This window comes from Protopterus annectens, chromosome 5.part0, assembly GCF_019279795.1.
Source record: "Protopterus annectens isolate FY-2018-M chromosome 5.part0, PAN1.0, whole genome shotgun sequence".
NCBI classification, from domain to species: Eukaryota; Metazoa; Chordata; order Ceratodontiformes; family Protopteridae; genus Protopterus; species Protopterus annectens.
Window position 1 is genome coordinate 110,824,764 of NC_056735.1, and position 15,682 is coordinate 110,840,445.

The following is a 15,682-nucleotide window of genomic DNA, read 5'->3' on the forward strand; positions in this document are numbered from 1 at the left end:
GTCGTATACTGCAAAGGGCTGTGTAACCCTATTACACATCTGAAGAATCTGGCAATTTGTTTCTCAACAAAGTAGATTGGCAAGGAGGCCCCCCCCCACTTAATCCACCCATTAAATGCATACGGTGCATACGGTATGTTAACTGTATTGTAGCAAGATGAGTGCGGGAAGATTTTGGGGGATGGTAGCATTTGTAATAAAGGAAAACCTAGGGCAGACATGTTTCTATAATTGAGCATCAGCACATGGAACAGACATGTTTTGATTATGGAGTGCCATGAATGAAAATAAAATCATTCCAGACAGTGTATTTTGTTATGGTGGGGGGTTAGGAAAGGGAGCAGCCCCTTGTTTGAAGTCATTTTTTCTGTTTAATCAGTATGTGCTGCTAACAAGAAAGGTGAGGGAAGAAAGTCAGTCAGAATACCTGACATAAAACCATCTATTCCCCACCCATACCTGCACAAACCTAGATGGTGTGTCTTAATCTTTATTGTTGCCACTTTCTTCTGATTATTAATAATCTTCTGCAGCTTCTTCGTTCCCCACAGCACTAAGGTGGTTTACCGCAATTTGCCTTTTGGTGCTGTAGTGGGGCTTGCCGTTATTGTTTCAATGTACTCAGACTTTAAAAAGTCGTGGGTATTCAGAATCCATGTACCCAAAACATTGCATCTCCTTAAGAGGTCATTTACATGTGTCCCATGGGCTTCCAGTACACAGGGTTTAAGATATTACACAGTGAAGATTGTTGCTTGGCTGTGTCTTTCTTGCAGTTTTTACTTGATGCTAAACCGAGGTTCATTTTCCTTCCATATTTTTGTTGATGAGAAAGTTTGCGAGCAGACACTCTAACACAGGTGTCAGTGAGCCTTGCAGACTAATGACATTGTCGCATTATTTTAATATATTTATACTTTTGTTAACAAGGTGGTGGGCTGGTCAAGTAACCCTTTTCAGTCACAGCCAAGGCCAAAGGTGTGCATAGAAATGGCATGCTAACAATTAATTGCATTCAACAAGTAGCATTGTATACAACAAACAGTTGTAGTCCATATAAAGATGCACTGCGTCTATGATTATTTACATTGAACAAATATCAGAGTACATAAAAAAGTTAGTAGACGTAATTATAGGTTTTTTAGTAATAAAAGGATGATTCCAAAGTATAATGGCTTGCATATAGTATATCACAATGTTTTTAAACATAACAGCAGTACTTGTATTTAAATGAAGCTTTAATGATGACAATATTTCCATGTGATGTATGTATAACTCTCTGCACTTAACATGTTGCATAACTATAGGCTAGCAAACTTGTTAAAAGCAAGGAGTTTAGGTAGACTGAAGTGGAATAAGGAGTGAAAGATGATAAGACAGTTTGTAGTACTATAACGGTGCCACTATTCCATATGCCCAAAAAAGAGACTGTTCCATACTGCTTGGAGCCAGCTTATTGAAGGCTGTTTCTTTGCAGGTTAATGTGAACAGTGGCCATTGGAGAAAAATGGCATTGGTGTCAGTGTTCCATAACAGGTATAGAGTTTATTATTATTAAAAAAAAGTGAGTATAGAGCTTTGGTGTGAATTTTAAGATATGCAAGGGTAGGACAGATGGTAGTTTGACCTACTTTAACCCATCAGAAGACGTTGAAAGGAGTTGTGATGTCCTACGATTGATAGGAGGTATGGCTGTGCTGATGAGGAAGTTATATGGTTGTATTCTGTTGTGTGCTAGGTTAATGAAGTGATATATTTTGTTCAAAGTTTTTTTTAAAGGAAATTGGTGATTCTGTGGTACAGCATAGCCTTTATCAAGTAATAACGTGGTGATCTGAATCTGAGTCACTTAACACAGGAAGAGACCAGGTCCTAATCTGTCTATGGCTGTCATCCTTTCTTTTAACATGCTCATTTAATGTTGATAATTACGGATTTCTAATGTGGTGAGAGATTTGTCTACTACATAGCAAAATTTGGTTTCTTTCAAGTCTAACTGTGATCTATTCTGCTTGAAAGAGATTGCAATGAACATGGAATAAACTCTTCCAGAGTCTTTTTAGGTTTGCTGTCATTCATGTGTAAAGTAAAAATATTGATCTGATGTCAATTTTCATTATGTCCTCACCCTATGGGTTTGGCTCCGATCCCTCAGATCCAACTTAGCCATTACAAAAGGGTCTATATCGTATCATCGACCTCTTAGCTTGTTGAACACCTAAACGTCGACAGCTAAGTGTCGAAAACTTACAATCTCGAACGGCCAGTTAAGCGAATTCTTTCGGGAAAGAATTCGCTTGACTATGCCAGACTAACATAAACTTCCAAGCTGTAACAAAGTGGGGGGGGGCTTTGCCCCCCCAAGTAAATATACTAACTCTGAGATTGCTCTACATTGGGGAAAGGGCAAATTCCCGATAATGACCAAGCAAATTCTTTCCCGATAAAGAATTTGCTTAACTGGCCGTTTGAGATTGTACGTTTTCGACCCTTAGCTGTCGATGTTTAGGTGTTTGACAAGCTAAGTGATCGATGATATAATATAAACCTTTACAAAAGCTTGTGGCAACCAAAAAACTCTTGAGCTTCTCCCCTACCCATAATGCACCAACCCCAAGTACCCCAGATCTTGTGTGTCACTGCGCAAACAATGTGGTGACCTTTGCTCTTGAGCAGATTGTTAGATTTCATAACTTTATTTCTTACAGATAAAACCTTTAAATTTTTAGGTTCTCTTATTTCCCTTACCTTCTGCTTGACTCTGTGGAGATATTTTCCTTGTTTTAGTATATTCTGTCCTTTTTCTTCCTCTTGTACATTTTTTGTAACTTTGTACTATTGTTAGTATTCCTTTTCCCACTACACTCTTTGTAGCCTTTACTTACCATAGCTGATAATTTTTGCTTCCTCTCTCTGTTTAAAAAAAATCTATTTCATTTATCTGTTTCATACTTGTTGAATACGTGGTATTTTGCTGCTAGTGTTAAAATGGAGGAAAAAGAGAGAGGCCTGGTTGGGTTTGAAAAATGTTAAAGTATGGAAGTAAGATTCCTGTTTCTGATTCCCACACATTCTGTGTGTACTGTTCAGGACCACTGTGCCTTCAATAGGAGTGCTCCATTTGTCATGCCTTTAACCCTAGAGCCCTAGTTGAGAGCAAAAATAAGTTGATTTTGAAAGGATTACCCCCTTTTTCCTTTAGCGAGGCATTACCTGGAGCTCCATCCTGTGAGAAATCAAAAATGGCAATCTTCATCCCCAAGCTCCTCTTCTTCATCAAAGCCTTCAGAGAAGTCTAAGAAAAGGCCTTTTTAGGATCCGACCTCCCCTGTGGATCCTAGATATCTAAATTATCAAATCAGCTTCAACTTCTGATCTGAAGCTAAAAAAAGAGATTCATCCGATCAGACTTCCTTGGGTCCAACACAGAAGTCATTTGATTTGACTTCCAGTACCTTTTACTTCCATAGGCCCAGATACTCTCCTTTGGTGGACCCAGTTCCCTCCCCTTTTTTTGAAGAGACCTAGGTCAAATTTAATAGTATCCACTCCCTCTTCCAAGAGTCAAATGGAAGAAGATGTGGAGAGATTGGTGAGAAGAATTCTCTCTGCACAGAGCCTGATAGGTGTCTCCTCGGCTCCTACACCTTTGGGTCAGGAGGTCCGATCTTCCATTACACCACTTCTATCAGTTCCTCCTCTAATTCCTGCCATGATCTCAGAGCCCTTGGATCTGAGCAATCTGGCTCCATCTGTCTCTGATCAGAGGATACCCTTATCCTCGGATTGGTGATTTGTTCTGCGTAGTTCAGTTTAGTTGGATCTGGAGAGATCTAGGAGCCGAGGCTACCCTGTCAGATCTGAGGTGTTGTAGTTGACTCCAGACTTGTTGGAACTGTCTATGCACCTCGGAGCCTTGGCACAGGTTAGTTCAGCTCTGACTTCTGCCTCAGGGGGATTTCCTCAGAGCAGGGAGGGATAATGATCCAAAAGCTTGCCTTTTCAGGTTGGTGGTCCTCTCCCTCTCTAGGGAAATCTGCCTTTGAGGCCATGGAGAGACTGTTGTCTGTCTCAGCAACACAGATGGTTCCTACCCCCTCAGATCCTCAGTCTACAGCCTTGATATCTCTGCGTTTGGAGTCTCACGTATTTTTTCCACATGGACAGCTGATGCCGAAACCCCAGGCTTCCCATCTAGGTGTTCTCACTTCTTCTGATATCTCCCTAGAGGATCCCACTGAGTAGACCCCTAAGAAGAAAATGTGCAAGAGGAAGCACCTAGACTCCCCAGCGGAGTCCATCACAGAAGACACAGACTTTGAAGGTGAAGAGTCCCCATGGTCACCTCCTGAAGGTGTCTTATTTAGAGACATCCTTGAAATCCTGAAGCAGAGAGGTGGCTCGAAGCCCAGCATCCCTTCATCTAAAGAGTCTGTGTTCCTAGTGGCTTTCACTACTGGCCTGTCTACCTCCTGGGTGATCCCACCAGCCAATGAGCTCATTGAGTTGATCTCTGTGCAGGCATGAAAGGACCCTGACATTGAACCAATACCCCAGAGACCTGGCAAAATTATGACAGCACCGTAGAACAAACAGTTTTGGCAAAGGGTCTGCCTGTTGATGGCGTGGTTGTGGCAGCAGCCACTAAGAAGGAACTTGATGAGGAGAGTTCCACTGTATATTTGCTCAGCAAGGAGTCTCTGGCAAATGACTGGTTTAGAAAGCATGTCTGTGCTTCAGCGTCCTTTGCCTTAAGGTCACTGAACTATTTAGCACATTTCACCAGGTTACAGAGGGACCTGATGAAGGAACTGTCAGACACCCTTTCAGGATCCATTTCCGAAGAAGTACAAGCATCCGTGACCTTCTCAGTTGGCTAAACTGCAATCAGTTTCCAAGTCTTCCATGAGGCTTATTTTACATGTAGCTAAAGGAACCTCAGGGGCAGAAGGTTCAGGAATTTCCATAAGGAGGCACGCCTGGGTGTGCTTATGTGATTTTTGTGGAGCCCTTCAAGTCTTTGTTTGTCAGTGGTCCTTTTGACAGCATGTCTTTGTTTGGCCCCAAGGTAAAAGACAGATTTTCCAGGTGTAAGAAGGATGGAAAAACCCTGTCTCCCTTAGGCATATGTTTTTCCACCCCTCAAAGATCCTTTTCCAGGAATCAATGGGGACCTTTCCAGGACACATGTTGGAGGAGGTTCCCCAAGGGCTGGGGGGGGGACTCAAATGGTAGACACCACCCCCATGGCAGAGGTGGACCGCAACATCAGGGGTCCAGAGGTTCATTCTGTAACAGATCCTTCCAGCTCTCCTGAAAGGAGGCCTGATTGCCTTTTTCTGGAGGCACTCAGGGGTACTCAGGGGTCGGTTATCCCTGCACCAGAGAACCTGGCTAGAAATAAAAGATATTCGGGTGCAGAGAATCATTTCCAGAGGCTATATTATACCCCTTTTCCCTTCCTCCTCCCCTTCCAGAAAAAGCCCTGATGTCCCACCTAGTCCGAGGGAACAGGCAGCAATTCAAGTCCAAAAGCTGCTAGAAAAAAAGAGTAATCGAAAAAGTCCCCTCAGACCAGATAGAATCTGGAACTTGCTCCATATTCTTTTTAGTGTTAAAGAAAACAAGGGACTGGAGTCTAATTTTGGATCTCAGCATCTTGAACAAGTCAGTTTGATGCACTGAGTTCCAGATGGTCATGGTTCTGTCCATTCTTCCCTTTTTGGGAAAGGACGACTGGATGTGTTTGATAGACCTTCAAGATGCATACTATTACATAAAGAAGAACAGGCAATTCAGAAGATTCTTAAGCTTATGGCTGGGAGCCAGTCATCATCAGTTCAGAGTTCTGCCCTTTGGTCTCACAACAGCCCTCAGGGTATTTACCAAGTGCATGGCAGTAGAAGCAGCTCACTTGAAACTGCAGGGATTCCAGGTATTTCCATATGTAGACACTGTCTCATTTCTGCCCTGACCAGGCACCAACTGTTAAAGGCAAGAGACCAGGTTTTCCAGACATGCTGTCTTCTGGTGATAACCATAAACTACGAATAATCTCATCTACAACCAACCTAAAGTTTATAGGAGCACTACTCAAAACAAAATCAACCATAGCGTCACTTCCCCCATGCAGAGTTCAAGCATTAAGGTCACAGGTCAGAAAGATAATCTGCAGTACCAAGATTTCAGCCCATTTGGTCTTTCATGCTCTAGAATCTATGGCAGTGGCAATAACACGAGTACCACTGGCCAGATTTAACATGAGAATACTTCAGTGGATGCTAGCCATGCAACAGTCAATACTTTATCAACCTATGTCTACTCTGATACTAATCGCCCACATATGCAAGAGAGAGTTGATATGGTGGATTCAGTCAGATCAAGTTATAGGCTGTACATTCATTTCCTCTTAGTGCAAGGCCATAGTGACTACGGATGCTTCCCATTTGAGTGGGGAGGGGGGCATTTTCTGGGGAAAACGGTCCAAGCCACTTAGTCCCTGAAGAGACCAACTTACATATCGGTGTTCTAGATGAGAGCAGTGTGATATTCTTCGTGTTTCACTGTTGCAGTCATCACATTTGGGTTATCAGGCCCTCAGTCGGCCTGATTATCAAAGTCTTGGGTCCTGCATCTGTTGCTGTCTCATTTTCCATGACGGGTAGTCAGGGGTATAAAGGATGCAGCCAACGCCATTACATCAGTCTTTCTTGCCGTGCGGTGCCCGAAGCAGAAGCAGTTCGCAAGTGCCGGTTGGCCGACTCCTGAAATTTTCATTTTCGAGTTTCAGAACCGAAGTCTTCAACTAAAGCTAAGTAGTACCCCATCGGGGAAACTTTTTCTTGCTCTAAACCGATGTCAGTAAAAGTCAGTAATTGTATTTCTTGTGGAAAGCAAATACCTCATAAAGGTTTTCATTCGGACTGTATTCCTTGCCTAGGCCCTGACCACGATGTACCTCGCTGTCGGTTTTGTGCCTTATTTAAACAGCGAACTATTCGTCGTCTGTATATTTATGCTTCTAAATATTTTGGTACTCTGTTCAATTACCCTGATATGGCTTTGGTAAGCCACCCGACTACTGACATTCCGAAAAAATGCAAAGATAAAGACAGAGACAGGCCGTATAAGTACAAAACTGCCGACAACGCTTCCCCTAAGCTCGTCACCAGTTCGCCGGTACTCAGGGAGGTGCTTTCGCAGCCCCATGATACCCACTACTTCAGATTCACAGGCCTCTACTGAGACCCATTTGGAGTCCGGTATGCCGCGAGATGCTTCAACTGTGGAACCTGCGGATGCCTCTACCTTGGATGGGTCCGGAGCCGCTGTGCAGGCACCGGCTTCTGAGGGTGTATTCAGGCCTACTGACTTGCATATTAAACCAATGCCATCTTCTTCTTCAAGGCCTAAAACTCAATCCATACCTAGAAAACCGATGCCCAGAACGCATGGTCAGGCCTCTATGCCTAAAAAAACAAATGATAAGAATGGCTGAAGACCTTATTACTTTAATTAGGAGAAGCCAACCTTCCCCCTCTAAGAGACATAGGACTGAATTTTCTTATGATTCTTCTGATTAGGATTCTGAAATTTCTGATCTGAAGTAGTTAACTTAATTTGATCAGCAACCTGTGGGTTTCAGGTCCGACACGGATCCGAGCCGGCAGCATACCAAGCAAAAAGATCCAAGCTCCAAGCTCCTCCCCCTTACCCATACTACACTGCAACCTCCTTCCAATCCTCAGATCTCATTTGCTGCGGCTTTGCCAAGCAGCTCCAGGCAAGTGTAGCAATCTTTTTTACTACCAACTTTCTTTTTTAGTCTAGTTTTTGGGTGTGTGTGTATATTAGTTTTTTTCACTGGGTGTCCATTCTTCCTAGCTTTTATCTCCCCCATCACCTTTGGTAGTTGTCCATCCCTTATAAGGCCCCTTTTTTCCTCCTTCAGGTGTGCGTGTGTGTCTAGAGTATGGCTGAAAGTCATAAAGTGACTTCTTCCAAGTGCTCTGAGTGTGGCCATAAGCTGTCACCAGCGGATGGTCACACTCTGTGCGTGATCTGCTTGGAGGTTCCGCATCTTTCTTTAGGCTACCGGATCTGTGCTGCCCCCCCTTCCGGGGGGGGAGTTCAGCTCCGATGTTTGCCCCGATAGCTCTTTCTCTGATCCATCACCGGATTTCGGAGTCTTCGGATCCGAGGAGCCCCCGGAGTCAGGGGGTCGGTGCTGATGGTTATTGCTACCTCGACGCCGGCCATACCCTCGAACTTAGTGGATCCGCTTTCGGATCCAATCTCTCGGAGCTGAGAGTTGGGCGTCGGATCCGGGGGGTGAGTGTGTCTTCGGCCCCTTTGCGGTCAGAGCACACCGTCCTCTCGGGTCCGACCACTTCGGCTCCGGCACCGATCCCCTTGTCTGATCCGAGGGTCTTGGCCACCCGTTTCCCCTTCAGCGTTCGACATCGTGGAGAGGGTTCTCTCTGGAGGATCGAGACCTTTCACTCTTTCCTCAGGATCTGCCCCCGCTCCCTCGCAGCTCAGTTTGTCCTCCATTATCCAGTCCCCCCAGGGACAGCCTGTGTCGTTGACGCCCCAGCCAGTTCCCCTGGAGGAACATGAATCTGTTGCTGAGCCCCCCTTGGACAGCCCCCCCCGAGCAGGTCCCTCACAAACACCTGTGCAAAAGGAGGCACTTGGACTCCCCTGAGTCCCTCACCGGGGATACCAATTTGGAGGAAGGGGAAGGTTCCCCCAGATCACCCCCCGACAATATCTCCTTTGGAGACATTATGGAAATACTCCGCCAAAGGGGGGGGGTCCACCCAAAAACCTTCCTCAAACGAGTCTGTATTCCTGGAGGCATTCGACATAGGCCCATCTACCTCTTGGGTGTCCCCCCCAGCTGACCCCCTGGTCGACCTGATTACCACCAGGGCGTGGAAGGAGCCAGACACTGTAGAGCCGATACCCATAAGGCCCGATAAGGTACTTAGTCCCCCTGCAGACAGAGATTTGTGGAGCAAAGGTTCCCCGGTTGATGCCATGGTGGTGGTGGCGGCCACTAAAAAGGAACTCACCCAGGAAAGTTCTTCGGTCCATCCCCCTGACAAGGAGTCTCGGGCAATGAAACGTATTGGAAAGCGGACCTTTGCTTTAGCTACCTTCTCTTTAAGGGCGCTGAATTACTTGGCCCATGTAATCAGACTGCAGAGGGACCTGGTCAAAGAGTACGTGGAGTCTCACCTAGAGTCCATGTTGGCTGAGGATAAACGGACTTTCTCGGCTCGTATGGCCACTCTCAAGTCGGTGTCTCATACTTCTATGCTGCTACTTTCCCATGCCACAGAGTGAGCAGCTAGAGCTAGTGGGTCCGGTATCACCTTAAGGCGTCATGACTGGCTTCGACTTTGCGATTTCTGAGAGTCCTTCAAGGCATCCTTCGCGAATGCACCCTTTGATGGGTCGACCCTGTTCGGGAAGACCGTCCGCGAGACGCTGGTCCAGAGTAAGAAAGACGGGAAAATGCTGTCAGCCATCGGAATCCACTTCTCTACCCCTTCAAAGGTTCTTCTCAGGAACCAGCGAGGGCAGAAGAAGATGTGGTTCCAGAAATCTCAGCAGGCCCGGAACGCTCAGGATTCCTCCCCCAGAGGCAGAGGGGGACAAGGTGGACGCCGGCCCAGAGGCAGAGGGGGATCGAAGAACTTCGGGTCAAGGGAACCCTTTTCCGACCGACCTGCACAGCAGCCCTGAGGGGTTGCCTGACTGCTCCTCTCTGGAGGCAGTCGGGGGGGGGCGTTTTTCATGGCACCTGGCTCAATGGGAGTCTATCACGACAGATCGCTGGGTGCTTCAGATAACATCCAGAGGCTATTCAGTCCCCTTCATAAACAAGCCCCCTTACTCAAGGCGCCACCCAGATGTCCCACCCACTCAATTGGAGGCCGCGGCTTTGGAAATAAAAAAGCTGTTAGAAAAAAGAGCCATCCAGCATGTGCCCCCAGACCAGTCCGGATCAGGCATCTACTCCAGGTTCTTTCTGGTACCAAAAAAGACGAGGGACTTAAGGCCGATTCTCGACATGTCAACAGTGAACCTTTTCGTTGCCAAGGAGAAATTCCGGATGGTCACGCTGCAGGAGGAGGAGGACTGGATGTGCTCCATAGACCTCAAGGATGCGTACTACCATATTCTCATGGATAGACGGTCCAGGAGGTTTCTCCGCTTTCGACTAGGGGCCAGTCATTACCAGTTCAGGGTCCTACCCTTCTGTCTCACCACAGCCCCCTGGGTGTACACCAAGATCATGGCAGTTGTAGCAGCCCACCTGAGGCTCCAGGGCATACAGGTCTTCCCATACCTAGACGACTGGCACCTCACCGCCCCCACCAGGCATCTACTTTCTCTAGCCAGGGATTACTTCCTCTGGATATCACCCCAGTTGGGGATCACCATAAATGTCAAGAAGTCTTTCCTCCAGCCTGTTAAAGTGTTAGACTTCATAGGGGCCGGGATAGATACCCTCCAGGCGATGGCCTTCCTAACGTCAGACAGACTTCACAGCATGACTCTGAATTTGCTAGCCCTGTTTCAGTCCCCTGCTCCCCCAGCAGAATTGGTCCTGAAAGCTTTGGGGTCCATAGCTGCAGCGATCAGTCTGATTCCTTACGCTCGTCTGCACATGAGGGTTCTACAGTGGATGTTGCAAGCCCAGTGGTTTATTCTACACCACCCTCTAGACTTCCCGATTCCCCTCAGCAGGGTTTGCAGGAACTCCCTCATGTAGTGGCTTCAATCCCGAGCCCTTCGGGAAGGACGACCCTTTGTTATGTCCCTACCTCAGGCCACAGTGACCATGGAAGTTTCCTGCCTAGGGTGGGGGGGCATTGTGCGGGCAGGACTGCCCAAGGCACACATGGACTCAGACCGAGACCGTCCTGCATATAAACATCCTGGAGATGAGAGCGGTCCTTTTAGAGTTGCAGGCCCTTCATGCCTCTCTTCCTCCGGAGACTATTGCTATCCAGTCGGACAATATGACAGTGGTCTGATATATCAACAAACAGGGGGGGAACCAGGTCTTACCCCCTTTGCCGAGAAGCCATGAGAGTTTGGGAATGGGCGATCTCCACCAACCGCTTCCTGTTAGCAATGCACATTCCGGGTCGGTCCAACATACTGGCAGACAAATTGAGCAGAACTATCCTCTCTCCTTACGAGTGGTCTCTGAATCCTTGTGTAGCGGAACAGGTCTTCCTCAAGTGGGGTCAGCCTTGCTGCGATCTCTTCGCATCACCTTCCAACGTGAAGTGCAGCGAGGTTTTCGCTCTAATTCCTCCTTTGGGGGAAGCCCCCAGAGATGGTCTAGTCCATGCTTGGCCACCCGGTCTTCTTTATGTGTATCCTCCCATTCTGCTTATGACATAATTTTTGCAGAAAGCTCGCCGGTTGGGGAGCAACATTATCCTCATAGCCCCATTCTGGCCTCATCAAGTCTGGTTCCCCTGCCTGCGGTCTTACACTCTGGATCTTGGATCCCATTCCGGATCTGATTTCTCATCTGTCGGGAATGGCTCCTCCGAACCTGAACGGTCTCAAATTCTCAGCTTGGCTGCTCCAGTTTCCCTAGTTGCCAGGACTCCCGTTATCTCTTCCCTAGTCAAGTCTATCCTGGTGGCGGCACATAAACCCTCTACCAGGAAGATTTACAGTAGCAAATGGAAACATTTTTCTATTTGGGCTTCATGAAAGAACTTGGATCCTTTCACCGCTCTTATTCCAGCGGTACTGGAATTTTTGTCTCATATTTTTCAGCAAGAGGCCAGCTCATCTACTGTGAAGGTTCAGCTGGCTGCCATTTCCCATTTCCATGTTGGGGAGAACTTTGGTTCTCTCGCTGCTGCCAGAATTTGTAAGACCTTTCTAAAAGGCACTTTTCTTTTGAGAACCCCTGTTAGAAATTCATCCCCACCGTGGGATCTGACCTTAGTTCTTCAGGCGTTAGTTGCACCTCCGTTCGAACCCGCAGCTTCCATTGATCTGAAGTTCTTGTCATGGAAGATGGCCTTTTTAGTAGCCATTACTTCAGCCAGGAGAGTGTCGGAGCTTCAGGCTCTCTGTATCAAACCTCCGTACCTTGTGTTTCATAAGGATAGGGTATCTCTCAGGACTAATCCCCCGTTTCTCCCTAAAGTTGCTTCTGAGATGAACATTAATCAGTCTATTAATTTGCCTGTCTTTTTCCCTAATTTCCAGAACAAAGGAGAATATAAACTTCATTTGCTGGATGTTCACAGACAGTTACGTTTTTATTTGCACAGGACGGCTGTCTTTCATAAATCTGATCAACTTTTTGTCTCCTTTGCTAGCCTTTTCTAGGGAAACCAGTTTCAAAGGTGACTCTCGCCAGGTGGATTTAGAGTTGTATCCTACAAGCATACAGAGATTCTGGCTTACCAGAACCAATGGGAGTTCATGCTCATTATATGCATTCTATTGCAATATCTGCTGCATTCTGGTCTAGAGTTTCCGTGGATGACATTTGTTCAGCGGCTACCTGTGCGTCTTCTCACACCTTTATTTCTCATTATAAACTGGATTTGGTGTCTAGAGGAAGGGCTGCCTTTGGCTCTGCAGTGCTCCAGAATATCCTTCCTTAAGGGCCTCCCAAGACTTCGGGTAGCTGGGGACTCTGTCCCACAGGTTGCTGATCAAATTAAGTTAACTACTTCAGATAAAGAAGTTATGTACTCACCATAACGTTCTATCTGAGTAAGTAAACTTCATTTGTCAGCAACCGTCCCTCCCTCCTTCTCCCTGACCTTGATGGTAATTTAGCTGAGCTCGAGGTTCAGACTTATGAGCTTTACTTTGTCCTTGAGTCAGGTGCCTCAGGTTGTTAGTTTGTTTTGTTGTTATGTGCAGGTGGCAGATGCGATCTGAGGATTGGAAGGAGGTTGCAGTGTAGTATGGGTAAGGGGGAGGAGCTTGGAGCTTGGATCTTTTTGCTTGGTATGCTGCCGGCTCGGATCCGTGTTGGATCCCAAACCCACAGGTTGCTGACAAATGAAGTTTACCTACTCAGATGGAACGTTATGGTGAGTACATAACTTAGTTTTTCCTCTGATGACCAGGATTTACCGTTATCTACCTAATAGGATTCTGATACAGAGGACTCTATTCCCACTGCTTCCCCTCCAGAGGATTTCTCTTTTGGTGAAACCTTGCATACTCTTAGGGAACATTTTCGCTGGAAAAGCCAGGATTACTCTGATTCTAAAAAGAGGCTTAGGGATTTCTTACTCCTGCCTCAACATAGGCTGTTAGCTATCCCCCCCCCTGTACTGGACATTGTTGATGATGCCTTTTCGGAATCTAGCTTGACCCTGCCTCCTTACCTCCTGCTCCCAGAAAACCAGATAGATATTACAGGGTTCCTAACTCTCACAATTTCCTCTCTAAAATCCTACTGCAGATCCTGAGACAATTTTACAGGGACCCAAGGGTGTTAAGGCTACTACTGCCAAAAATCCTACCCCCTCTGATAGAGATTCCAGGGCACTGGATGGATGGGGTAAGAAGGTATACACTTCTGCAACCTTGGCCATTAGGGCCTTAAACTGCCAGTTTCATATGTTAAAATAGCAGCAGCATATTATTGGATTGCTTAAACAGAAAATGATGATAATTCCTAACTGTGCTGAAAATAGGGATTTACAGGATTTAAAGCATTCTGCTGAACAAGTTGGAAAACATACTTTGCAATGTGGTTTTGATTAACCAGAGTCACTGGGTCTGTACTTAGAAGGCATGCTTGGCTTAAGGAGCAATCTTTGTCAGATCATGTTAAAGCTAAATTGCTGTATGCTCCCTTAAACCAAGACAGCCTGTTTGGCAACAAAGCAAAAGAAGTATTTAAAAAAGATGGAGGAAAAAGCGAAATCTATGCAAACTGTTAAAAATTTCCTGCAAGTACAGCCTCCAAGATTTAGTAGGCATTGGCCCTCTAAGAATTGGTCCTTTCCTGTCTCTTCCAGGCCTTCTCAGTCCAAACCCAGAACCAGCAGAACACCCAGGCTCCAGTCCCAAGGTAAGCACAGGACTAAGCAGTGGGGGGCTCCCACTTCCAAAGCAGGGAGTAGTAAGACTCCCTCCATGGTAAACTGTCTCAATGACTTAACTTTAAAACTTCCAAGCCCTTCGCAACTGACTGCTCCTTTAGGGGGAAAGATTGCTCTGCAGGCACAAAACTGGGAACTCGTTACCCAGGATAAATGGGTTTTAAATATAGTTTCCCAAGTATACACATTCCACTTCCACACTTTACCAACCCCAAATCAGTGGGGCAGAGGCTCAAAAGCAAGTTCTCTCTCTAAGTATAAGGGCTATTCAAACTGTCCCAGAAGTGGAAACGGGACAAGATTTCTACTCAAGACTTTTCCTGGTGCCCAGAAAAGACAACTTCTGGCGTTCTTTCCTGGTTCCCTCTATCCTAAATACTTTTTTGGTGATCCCAAAATTCAAGATGCTAACTCTTCACCAGTTGCTTCCTATGCTAGGCAAGGATGCCTGGTTGGCAACACTGGATTTAAAGGAAACCTACCTGCACATCTCAATCAGGGAATCTTGCAGAAGATACCGACGCTTCAGAGCAGGCTACATGCATCAGTTGTCTGCACTGCCCTTTGGCTTATCTACTGCACCCAGGGTATTCACAAAGTGCCTAGCTCCAGTCATTGCATTTTGCAGGCAAAGAAATATTCAAATATACTCATACCTGGACGATTGTCTAATTCAGGCAGAAAGCCAGGACATACTTTTGAATCATCTGGCATTTGTACAAAAGGTGCTAAATTCTCTGGAGTACACCATGAACGAAAAAAAAAATCACATCTGGTACCCTGCCAACAAATTGTATTCCTGGGAGCAAGCTTGAACTTCCCAGATGGCTTTCCTCACGCCAGAGAAACAAGTTCATTTAACAGCTTACTTCAAACTAATGGCCACAAAGACCCTGCTATCTGCAAGACAAATACTGCAAGCTTTGGCGTTCATGGCTTCCCGCATTCTCCTAATTCCATATGCAAGACTGCATATGAGGAAACTACAATGATATCTAAAAAGCCTATGGTGACAACATTCTCAAGATCTAGAAGCAATGATTCCTATCATACCTTGCCTACAGTTAGAGTTCCTTTGGTGGGCAGAGGCCTGCCACCACAACAAGGGACTGCCATTCACTCTACCCCCTACCACCCATATCCTAACAACAGATTCGTCAGACTATGCATGGGGGGTTCACTTGGCAAGGAAGTGCATTCAGGGCAAATGGAACCCAAGTCAAATGCACTTGCATATCAATAAAAAAGAAATGTTAGCTGTACAGAATGCTCTGACAGCCTTCAAGGATCACATTCTTCCAGGACAACTAATGGTAAAGACGGACAGCACCACTGTTATGTAGTACATAAGTAGGGGGGAACCCATTCATACCCTCTCTGCAGACTAGCCATGGTTCTGTGGAACACAGCCTTGAGCTACCAAGTGCACCTACAGGCTCAGTTCCTGCCAGGAAAGCTCAGTACACTGGCAGACGAACTAAGCAGAAATCTCATGGACCCACACGAGTGGAAACTGGAACCAAAGACATTCAGCATGTTGATAAGCAAATGGGGGAGCCCAG

The 15,682-nt window shown here is 46.2% G+C and overlaps 1 protein-coding gene across 2 annotated transcripts in view; it reads left to right on the forward strand.

The window, feature by feature from the left end:
• Positions 1-15,682, forward strand: part of ARL13B (ADP ribosylation factor like GTPase 13B) — a 1,170,737-nt gene that overhangs the window by 385,267 nt on the left and 769,788 nt on the right. The gene's annotated exons all lie outside the window — the stretch shown is intronic.